Raw genomic sequence first — 11,423 nt, forward strand, 5'->3', positions numbered from 1 at the left:
TATTTCATTAATAATGTTTTATATTAATTGCATGTTGAAGTGATAATACATACATATTTTTATAATTTTTAAATATAGACTTTTTTAGAGCAGTTTTAGGTTCACAGCAAAGTTGAGCAGAAAGCACATTAGAGTCACTCTTGGTGTTGTACATTCTATGGGTTTTGGCAAATGTATGACATGTATTAACCATTACAGTATACAACATAGTTTCGTTGCCTTAAATATCCCCTGTGCTCCACCTACTCACCTCTTCCTCTCCTCAAGCCCCTAGCAACTACTCATCCTTTTACTGTCTCTATGGTTTTACATTTTCCAGAATGTCATATAGTTGGAATTGTATAGTATGTAGCCATTTCAGATTGCCTTCTTTTACTTAGCAATATGCAATTATGTTTTCTCCATATCATTTCATGGCTTGATAGCTCATTTCTTTTTAGCACTGAATAAAATTTGCTTGTGTGAATGTACTACAGTTTATTTATCCAAAGTGATAATATTTTAATAAAAATCTATTATTAAAATTATTTCCTCCCCCCACCCCCTCCACCCCCTTTTTTTGGCAGCTGGCAGTACAGAATCCAAACCCTTGACGTTGGTGTTACAATACTGTGCTCTAACCAACTGAGCTAATTGGCCAGCCCTCTTTTTGTTCTTTTTTACTTTTTTAATGTGGCTTCTAGAATAAAATTATATAAGTTGCTCACAATAAATTTCTTTTGGACAGCTCTACTCTAGACCGTGGCAAAACAGTGTTATCAGGAGAGTTTATCTTCAATACAAACTTTCCATTCCAACACCTGCCTACTTTTTGTTACCTCCTGTGAAAGGCATTCCTCTCTAGGGCTTGCCCGCCCTGGTTTGTTCCTTCTACTGCCCCTAACACCAGATGTACCCCCTGGATCATGGACCTCCCGGCCTCTAAAACTGTAAGTAATAAATTTCATTTCCTTATAAATTACCCAGTTTTACATATTCTAAGCAACAGAAATGGACTAATACAAGTGGCTTTCTTAAAACAAGAAAGTTTTTTCTTAAAAGAGGTAAAACAGTGCATTAACTTTTTTTGTTAGAAAACAGAATTTATTTTACTTTACATTTGTGTAAGTGATTAATATGTTAATATTGTTTCTAAAAACTAATTGGAATAAGAAATCATTTTATTGTAGTCTGACTTATTCCTCTTTTGTGTTAGACCTGTCTATCTCATATATTCTCAATGGGAGCAATATCACCCCTAAGTGGGCAAAAATTGGTTCTTGGGGTGTGAAAAAAATCTTATTCCTTGTATAAAACATAGATAAATATATATAGTTCAAAACCAGATATATAGTATATCTGTAGATTAAAGTTTCCTGAGAGAGGTTATTAGGAAAAAAACATCTGAAAATATTCCTTAGGGTATTGATCACGAAAGGTTGACAAACACAGATTTATCTGCACTAGGTATTTCTAAACTGTGCACGTAACAATGGAACTTTTTAATGATCAGTTAATCTCCAGAGTTTTCTAAGGAGGGAGAGGAGTATAAAATGAGGAAATATATAGAAAGATTTACATTTACAGTTTGGGGAAGAGGGAGCATCTGAGGAGTGTTAGAAATCTCTACCACCAATTGATCACCAGTTATTAACATTTTGCCAAATTCATTCTGTGTGTGTGTGTGTTATCTAGGTGAAGAGTATATAGATGTTTATTGTGCTATTTTTTCAAATGTTTCCTAGGTGTGAGAATTTTCGAAATAGATGTTAGGGTAAAATGCCATCCTTCTCCACACTCCATCTCTACCCACCTCTGTACTCCAGTTCTACACTGGGGCCCTACTGAACCACAATTTCTTGGTAACGTGTTTTCTCTCACCTCTGAACTTTTGCAGATATTGCTCCCTCTGCATGGAACATATAGTCTGGCCTCCCCTTTCTTTCTTTGCACACAGCCGTTGCTTGGAAAACTCTTTTTAAGTTTCACATTCTCCAGGAAGCCTTCCATGGCCATCCAAATTGACTCAAGTCTATGTTAAACTCCCACATATATTCCCTTTATTGTAATTGTCCTTATTATTGCTCTTGTCATACAGTATTATAATTGCACATTAAACTTGTCTGTCTTCACTAGACTGTGAGTTCCTTAAAGGCAAGGATTATGACTTATTTTATCCATCACTTTGTCTTCTGCAGCTACCACAGGACCTCTTGCAATATTTATTAAATAAAGCAATAATTAACTTTTCTATGAGATGCATGGTTGTTTTATATAACTCTATTCAAAAGGAAAAAACAAAGAAAAAAAGAGAAAAAACAAAAGAAAACTTTGATATTTTATTTGACTTGTAAAGCTTTACTGCTGATAACAAAATAATTGCAGGTTAGACTTTTATAAAATATTAAAAATAGCTCCTAAATCCCCGTTATTTCCCCTGTAAAACTCTTGGTGAAATATCCCTGACAATCCCAGGAAAAATTAATTGATTGTCTCTCTGAGTTCCAACAGAGCTAGCTCTGTTTCTACCTTTATATTATAACACTTTGCAGGACAGGTGGGGGCGGGTGGAGAGGGGTGTAGGGTTAAGCGGGGCCCCTGTAAAACTCTTGGTGAAATATCCCTGACAATCCCAGGAAAAATTAATTGATTGTCTCCCTGAGTTCCAACAGAGCTAGCTCTGTTTCTACCTTTATATTATAACACTTTGCAGGACAGGTGGGGGCGGGTGGAGAGGGGTGTAGGGTTAAGCGGGCGGAATAGAAAGATATTACGTAAGGGAATTTTTTTTCAGGAGTTTGGAGTTTAGCGAGCGATACAGACTCATGAGTGATGAGTGATACTAACAGTTTTTCCTTACATTTATATTATGTTTTTTGTTTGTTTTAAGTTTACAATGCAATTTTACATCATTTATTCCTTAGAATAAGCCCTGTGAAGTAGGGATTATTAGCCCCATATAAGGATGACATTAATATAAGCCAGAATTTGCTATGAAAATTAGAGACTTTCTTTTCTGTTTTCTAGACTTTTGGTACTCTCCTCATATCTAGGGTTCACCAGTTTTAATTTTTTTGTTTGTTTTTTGGTAGCTGGCTTGTACGGGAATCTGAACCCTTGACATTGGTGTTACAAGGTGGCCCTATAACCAACTGATCTAACTGGTGGTCCCTAGGTTTCTCCAATTTTAAATCTACAGCTCCACACCTTTCCTTTTGTATAAAATTGTGTAGGTTCAACCCAGGCTGCAACTTCCTCCTTCACCAGCAGGAACTACTGTCTAATGAATGATGTACTCCAAGTTGAAAATTCCTCAAGTGAAATGCATGGGATTAGGTAAAGTCAACTATTTTTCTAACTTAGCAAACCTTTAGATACATAATTCTATATATTTACTCAAGACAAAGGCTATGACTGCAGCTGTATAAAATATGTGTGCAAATGGATGAAGATCAGAGTAGCATGGACATGGTAATCATTATTAGGGAGGTGAAGTTAGGAGTAATTTTTTTCTGTATAAATCGAAAATTGTCAATAATGTTTAGTGTATGTACATACCCAAGTCCTTTTGTACATTAATTAAAGAAAGCTGAGAATCACCTATTTTGAGTCCTAATAGATTCTTGGCTTATTTAACTCACTAGTTGAGTAGGCATTTTTTCTGTCTTCCCACCTCCCATCAAGAACATCTCCTTTGCATCTCCTCTGAAGAACATTGGATCAAACCATAGCACCATGCCACACTGACTGGGAAAGACTGTTTTTTTGTTTTTGTTTTTTTTTTTTGCAATTTCTCAACTTCATCACTCTTCTGTTTTGAACCAGGACTAATGAATGTTTGCTTTTCCCCTTCTGAAGCAAATTACTTGTATCCCCACCATGCCTCAAAGGTATAGTTCTTGAATCTCAAATCAAAAGTCAAAATTAAGCTGGAGGCAGGAAGACTAGTTGAGCTGCTGGGGCAATTGTTCACTTGAGTGCTAATGCAAATCTGAGCAGAGTCCTATAAGCCTCCTTTTCCCACATCTGGCAGAGAGCTGGCTCACTTTGCATGTATGACCACACCTATATGAGAGCTATTGAACAGAGTTTAGTCACCCTTTCTACTGCCATTTCAACTGACCAATGGTCCAATGACATTTATGTGTAGTGAGGATTGCCTGTCCCTCCCTACTATGGCTGGTAGGGAGGTCTGATTATTCGTTTTCCTTGACTGAGTGGATATACGTCTAAAAGGCCTTGGAAGCCCTCGACAGAAGAACAACCTAATACCAGCTCCTGATCTTTTGGGGGATCCCCTTTCAAGAACATTTCCTCAATTGGGGGATTCCATAGCACTGTGGTTGTCTACTCTTCTTTTCCTACAAATATAGAGCATTGCTGTGGGAAAGTATCATTCTCTACTGTAATAGACCGCTATCTTCTGGAATGCTTGGCCCTGATGAGGCCAGTGCAGCTATTCAAGACCTAAACACTATAGCAGGAGCCCAGGGGATTGCTCTTTTTCCTTCAAATCTGATTGTAGATTTTCCTCCAAATAATCCCTCCTTTATATTTACACTATGTAGCAGTAGAGGTAAGTGTATCTGTGTCCCTTTTGCATGACTTTGACCACTACAGGAGTGTTTTTGGTCTTCAAGGACTGCAAAAAGTTAAGGGTTTTAGTGAGAAGGAAAGAAAAAACCAAAAAACATTGTTTCTTTTTTTTTTTTCCTGAGAGCCCCAGGACAGAAAAGATTGTAATCTACCTCTAGTCCAAAGACAGCCCTAGTACTGGGCAATTTAGTTTAGTCACATGGAGCCAAACTGCTTCCCATCACTCAATTCTTCTCCTTTGAAGATTGGCCTCACACTGGTTTTATTTTTCATGCTCTATGGTATTTTGTAACATTTAAAATAGTAACCTGTGGTTTGTGGAGGCCATTAGCCAATTCAGTTCCCTTAACAGCATTCACCTGCTGAGCCATTCATTGTGCTCTAGTCTTCAAGTGTCCTCTGACCTGGTTTGAGTCGGTAGCTATTTGGACAAGGCTTTCTGTTGAGTCCCAACTGCTCAAACATTAAATATCTATTCTTGGTTAAATGGAGGAAAAAACCAAAGTTGTTCATATTTTTCCTGTTATGGTTCCTTGATATTCATTTGCCCTGCTCAACACATGTACATAATAATAGCTAATTTTTATTAGTTCCTTCATGTAAGCCAGTGTTATGGACTGAGTTGCTCCCCACCCCCCAATTTACGTGTTGAATTCCTAACCCTCAGTACACCTCAGAATGTGACTGTATTTGGAAATAGGGCCTTTAGAGAGGTAATTAGGGTTAAAGGAAGTCATATGGGTGGGCCCTAATCCAGTATGACTGTTGTCCTCAGAAGAGGGAGAGACACCAGAGATGCACACACACATAGAGAAGGCCATGTGAGGACACAGTGAGAAGGCAGCTGTCATCAAAAGAGAGAGACCTCAAAAGAAACCAGACCGGCTGACACCTTGATCTTGGACTTCCAGCCTCTAGATCTGAGAAAATACATTTCTCTTGTTTAAGCCACCCAGTCTGTGGTATTTTGTTATGGCAGCTCTAGCCAACTAATACAGCCAGGCTATTATTTTTATGAATTTTCTCATTTAGTTTTCCAGCCTCTAGATCTGAGAAAATACATTTCTCTTGTTTAAGCCACCCAGTCTGTGGTATTTCGTTATGGCAGCTCTAGCCAACTAATACAGCCAGGCTATTATTTTTATGAATTTTCTCATTTAGTTTTCACATTACCAAATGAGGCAGGTACTATTTAGACAGGGACTCCCAATATACATTTTGCCCACAGAATGAAGTCTGACCCTGAAAGTAGGTAAGTATAATACTCTGGCTCATAAATAGGTGAGCTGAAAAGAGGAATTTAATGAAGCCAATCATTTTCCTGACACATGTGTATCTTTATCCAGATTGTGTTTACCTGTGTTTACTTCTTGTTCATTATATTAAAGGAGAATGGTAATACCCTAATTTACCCTAAGAAAAAATTTTACAGGGGTTTATTTATTTAACTGATAACTTTTTTCTGCTTATTCACTAATTTCTAATTTTTTCCTCTAGTTTGGTCTCTTACCCATCTCCAGGGAATAGTTGGATGAATATATTTCCATATAACTTATTTTTTCCTATTTATGCTGGTTAAAACTATAGGTCTCAAAATTTATCAAAAGTTCAGAAACAGATACGAGTATATATAAGAAGATAAAATAAAATATTTTAAAAAGTGGGTGGGGATAGGGATGAATTAATTAACAGTAGTACTGGGGAATTACTTGAAAAAACAATAGTTAACTCTCTTACCTCACAGAATATACCAATTTGGATGGATTAAAGGCTTAAATGTTAGCAATGAAACACAGAACTATTAAAATGTATAGCTTAATTCTTTAATATAATCTAGGGGTGCAGAAGGCATGTCTAAATATATATAAATGTAAGTACTAAAGGAAGAAACCAAAATAGAAAAAAATTGATGGATTTGACTACATTAAAAGCAGCGTGGTTGGTCATGGTGATGTGGATAGGACCATATGTGATCTAGTTCTCACCATTAGTAGATTCAAGGAGGATTTTATAATAATAAAATCTGTTCTTTCCAAGTATACTTGAGGCCAAACAACAGGTATAAATGCTGGTCTCAGGAAACATTTTGTTTCAGCTCTTAAAACCTTCCACCTCAGCAGATTACAAACATCTCCTGAAGTCTTGGCGCTAGTTCTCCAGGAACTGCTGGGAGCACAAGTGGTGTCCTTAGAGCAAGCTAGGAGGAGGCTGCAATTTCACTGCCAGCCCCTTTGTTAGTTGGGAAGGCCTGAACATAACTGAGGAGATCATTGCAGTCCCCTCCAGGAGGAGGAGCAGTCCTCCTGACAGGTTGACTGAAGAGCTTCTTGAGCAAAGAGGCTGAAAACTCCCAATGAATCCTCATATTTTAATACAAATAATAACGTGATGGCCAATATTTACGTAATGCTTAAACCTTATGTAGAACTTTCACTCATGCTGTACTTTCAGAAATAGTATGGGCTGCCATGATGGACTTGGTTTGAATCCTGGTTAACCTGTTGGCTGTGTGATCCTGGGTGAATTACTTGCCCTCTCAGCACCTGTCTTCTCCTCTGTAAAATGTTGATGGTGACTGTGCTAGGGTCAAAACAATAATTTAGGATGAGTGAATGAGAGAAATGCCTAGTATGGTATGACATGTGGGAGGCACTCAATTTGCTTTCCTTCTGTAAAGATGGTTATTTGCAAAAGTGGACCTCAGACATCCACAATAGTTTCATGTTTGTATAGGTAACATATTCTCTTCAAATATGTCTCAGGTTACACAGTGAGTCTTAACTCCATAATGGGATATTGAGGTGGTAATGTCTGTGTTGTTAAAAAGCACAGCCCCCCACCTCCTCAATGAAAATCACTAGTCTTCACTGTGATACCCTAGGTATCTCTCACTGGTTTGATATTTCTATGATACCTTATCTTTCACTCTTAAAGCTTCATCTCAGTGAAGTAAGGATTTGCCTCCATGGGAGGGCAATCCATTAAGCAAATGGAAATGGTAGTTGATAAACTACCTTCTCATGTGTAGCTAGATGCCAGGGAGCATTTTGTGGGTCTAGGGGAGTTTTGATGAAAAAGAATAGTGGGAAGATGGAGAGTATACAGATCCTGGGGGAGGACTGATTGGATCATATGGGGAAAAAAACGGATAAAAGGGAAGGTGGGACAAACTGAAGACAATTGTCATTTTTCTCATAGAGTCTCACTTAGCAGGCTGTGATTTGGCTGTTTCTGGGGGCACCTGCTTCCTCTCACTAGAAACTGCTATCTTATGTTGTAACCCTGTTGCATGTTCAGTTTTACCTACCCGAGATATAAGACCTGGACCCGCCACTTGAGTCATATTTGGCTACCTGAACCATCTCATCAAAGTCATATTAAGTACCATAAAATCTTAGAATTTTATCTGTCAAAACCTAAATAGTTCTTCCTATAATGATACATGAATAGTTATCAATAAAGTTTGTAACTGAAAATATAGAAAATTAGGAGAAAGGAAATGGTGTCATCTGGCATGAACGGCTCATAGGCTAGATTAATTGAGCATCACTTTTTGTTTGTTCTAAGGAAAGCATATAGGACCAAAGTGCCCATAAATTTCTTATTTGAAGTAATGTTTAGATATTTGGGTAAGGGACCTTATAATTGAAAATACTAAAGATACCTCTTAGACCAGGCCATGAGATTTGGACTGAAGAGATATGATGAAGCTGAAGGTCAAAGTTATGACTTTGAGAAGAGTCAGGCAATATCATCATCTGAGGGACCCATGTCTTTCAGTAGGTAGAAGTTCCTGAATTACAATTAAGACCTCCCTTTCCAGGCTGCAACTTAACTTCTTTGGCTTAGCAGACACTATCAGTAAACAAGCATTCCTAGGGGATATCTACTAGACCTTCTTTCATAGAGCAAAATTCCAAGGGCTGCCTGGATCTCCACCCTTATTTTGTCATCATCTTCAAGAGAGTCTGAGTGCACAGCAATGGAAAAGTAAAACAGTTTGTGATTTTGTGCTAAATTGCATGTATAAAGAAAAGAGTAAGATTGCAGTGCATTGAATCACTCAGATAGCTTCACGGAGAAAGAAGAATTTTTGCTGGACCTTGAGGGTAGGTAAAACTTAAACAAAGATAGGAAAGAGCATAGCTAAGAGTCTATTTCTGTGACTTTGTTTATTTTCACTGATGACTTCCATGTTGAAACTCCTAAGAATGATTTATGTGAAAGAGGGAATAAGCCAAGGTTAGAGGGATCAAGCAGATCAGGCATTCATAGTAAGACAGTCTGCATTAGAGTGACTAGGTGGATATGTGGAGCCTTCACCAGCTGGAGGGAGACTGGGAATTACAAGTTTCATCAACAGAACCAAAGCACACTACATATTCCATAGGGCAGAAGACTTACTATGTAATAATGACCCCCTGCACACACCTCTCCCCCAATTGATAATGCACAGGTTGAGGTCATTGTGCACTTAAAACAAGTCATCATACAACCTGGGTATAGCTGGTAACCCATACCTGATCTTGAAGTTTGACTTTGTCCCCTCAGATGTGTTAATATTTCTGAAATGTTTTTGCCTTTGGTATCTAGGTTTGAGCATCTCCAGATGCTTGTGGTTTACTTCATATTCTGGTCCCCTACATATTCCATAGGGCAGAAGACTTACTATGTAATAATGACCCCCTGCACACACCTCTCCTCCAATTGATAATGCACAGGTTGAGGTCATTGTGCACATAAAACAAGTCATCATACAACCTGGGTATAGCTGGTAACCCATACCTGATCTTGAAGTTTGACTTTGTCCCCTCAGATGGGTTAATATTTCTGAAATGTTTTTGCCTTTGGTATCTAGGTTTGAGCATCTCCAGATGCTTGTGGTTTACTTCATATTCTGGTCCTTACAGTTGAGCTGATATGACACATCTGTTATCTAATGCGTCTACTATGTGCTCATGGACAAGGCCAAAGAATTAACTCTGGTCCTTACAGTTGAGCTGATATGACACATCTGTTATCTAATGCGTCTACTATGTGCTCATGGACAAGGCCAAAGAATTAACCTGGGCTTGGAGTGTTTATGCTTTCACAGTTTGCTGTCTCAGTTTGGTACAACATTGGTCTCTTGCAAAAGGCCTATTGAAACCAAGCTGGGAATGCAGCAGAGCAGAGGTGTTCTAAAAGTCCCCTGGAAATCTGCCCTTCAGCAGCTAAATTTTCTATAGATTGTATCCCTCCACCAACTAACTACCAGTGGGGCTTTTAAAAAGTGATATAACCTAAGGGCAGCAAGTTACCCATACTTCACACTGGACCTCTGGGTCTTTATCTAAAAAGAAAAAAGGAATAGAAAATATGATTTTGAGTTTCTTTCAGCCCTAAAATTTGAGAATTTGGTAATTCTCAGTAATAAAAATCAGATTTTTTGCCTGTAGAGCAATAAATTTGTCCACCTATATGTATTCTGCAACATTCATCTGCCTCAAGCCCATTGTCACCACTACTTTCCCAGATAGAGACATACGAGGCTGGCATAAGCCTAGTAGAATTTCTTTAAGAAACCAGACCCAGCCACCCAGCCCATACTCACAGGCTCCCATCATTCTCTCTCATTGTTCTACCCATTCATTCAACAAACATTTATTGAAGGCCTGTTATGTGCTAGGTACTAATCCTTAGAACCTACTCATGGCTTTTTAATCCATCTTCCCATCCACTTTCTTTAGCAAACCAGGCAGACAATAGTGTAGGAAATGTATATTTAATCATTCTCTTGAATGGTCAGAACTCTAAAATTAAGTTTTCTATAACAAAATGCAATACAGTCACGATGGGTCCAAAGTACCAGGGAGGCAGTGGTCAGCACATGAAAAGTGTGGGAAGGGAGCTGGAAACCAAACATTCTTTTTCATCAAACTTCATTCCTCAAGGTCTCATTTCAAAGGGCCTCTGCTTTCAGAAGTCTCTGTGTGTTTCAAGGAAGATTCAGGTTTGTTATCTTAATTTGAATTTTGGCCAGGCAGGGTCCTGAGATCTAAATTCAGAATAAGAGGACTTGAGATGGAATTGAGGCACCACTCTTACAGAACCTGGTTTGTAGAGTAGAATGAAGGGGTGGGAATTTAGAAGCTCAGCAAGCTGAAGATAATCCCATCAGGAATTTGCCATAGGCCTCGTCAACTCTGTTTGCTGAAAGATGTTATCTTGGTTGCCTGACACAGATTCCTGGCTCTCTGTGCTGAGGCAGCAGCCAAACAGACAGAGCCAATGTCTATTTTTAGGAAGCAAACAGATTTGTTTGCTCCCCTCTTTTCTAGATCCTTTTCTACTCTAAATCAGGGTTTTTAACCTTGGCATGATTGACATTTGGGGCTTGATAATTCTTTGCTGTGGAGAGATGTCCCGTACATTGTAGGCTACATTGTAGGCTACATTGTAGCCCAGCATCCCTGGGCTTTACCCCTAGATGCCAGGAGCACTGCCCCTCTCCCCCAGTTGTGACAAAACTGTCTTCAGACATTGCCAAATGTCACCTGGGGTGGGGTGGGGGCACAAAGTCACCCCAGTTGAGTCCCATTGCTCAAGATGCTATTAAAAGCTGAGGTTATAGCTTTCTACACAGGGTAGAAAGAAGCCTCAAAACTTGTGAAGACATAATGCCACATAACCAAGGTGAGAGGTCCTTCCCTGGACCACTCATGGATGAACATCGTCTGAGAAGTAAAATGGCATTTGTTTGTTCAAAAAAGAAGGTACTCGGGGCCGGCCCGGTGGCGCACTGGAGAGTGCCCCGCTTGGGAGTGTGGCGGCGCTCCCACCGAGGGTTCGGATCCCATGTGGAGACC

The sequence above is a fragment of the Galeopterus variegatus genome, unplaced genomic scaffold, assembly GCF_000696425.1.
Source record: "Galeopterus variegatus unplaced genomic scaffold, G_variegatus-3.0.2 Scaffold4087, whole genome shotgun sequence".
In the NCBI taxonomy this organism is placed as follows: Eukaryota; Metazoa; Chordata; class Mammalia; order Dermoptera; family Cynocephalidae; genus Galeopterus; species Galeopterus variegatus.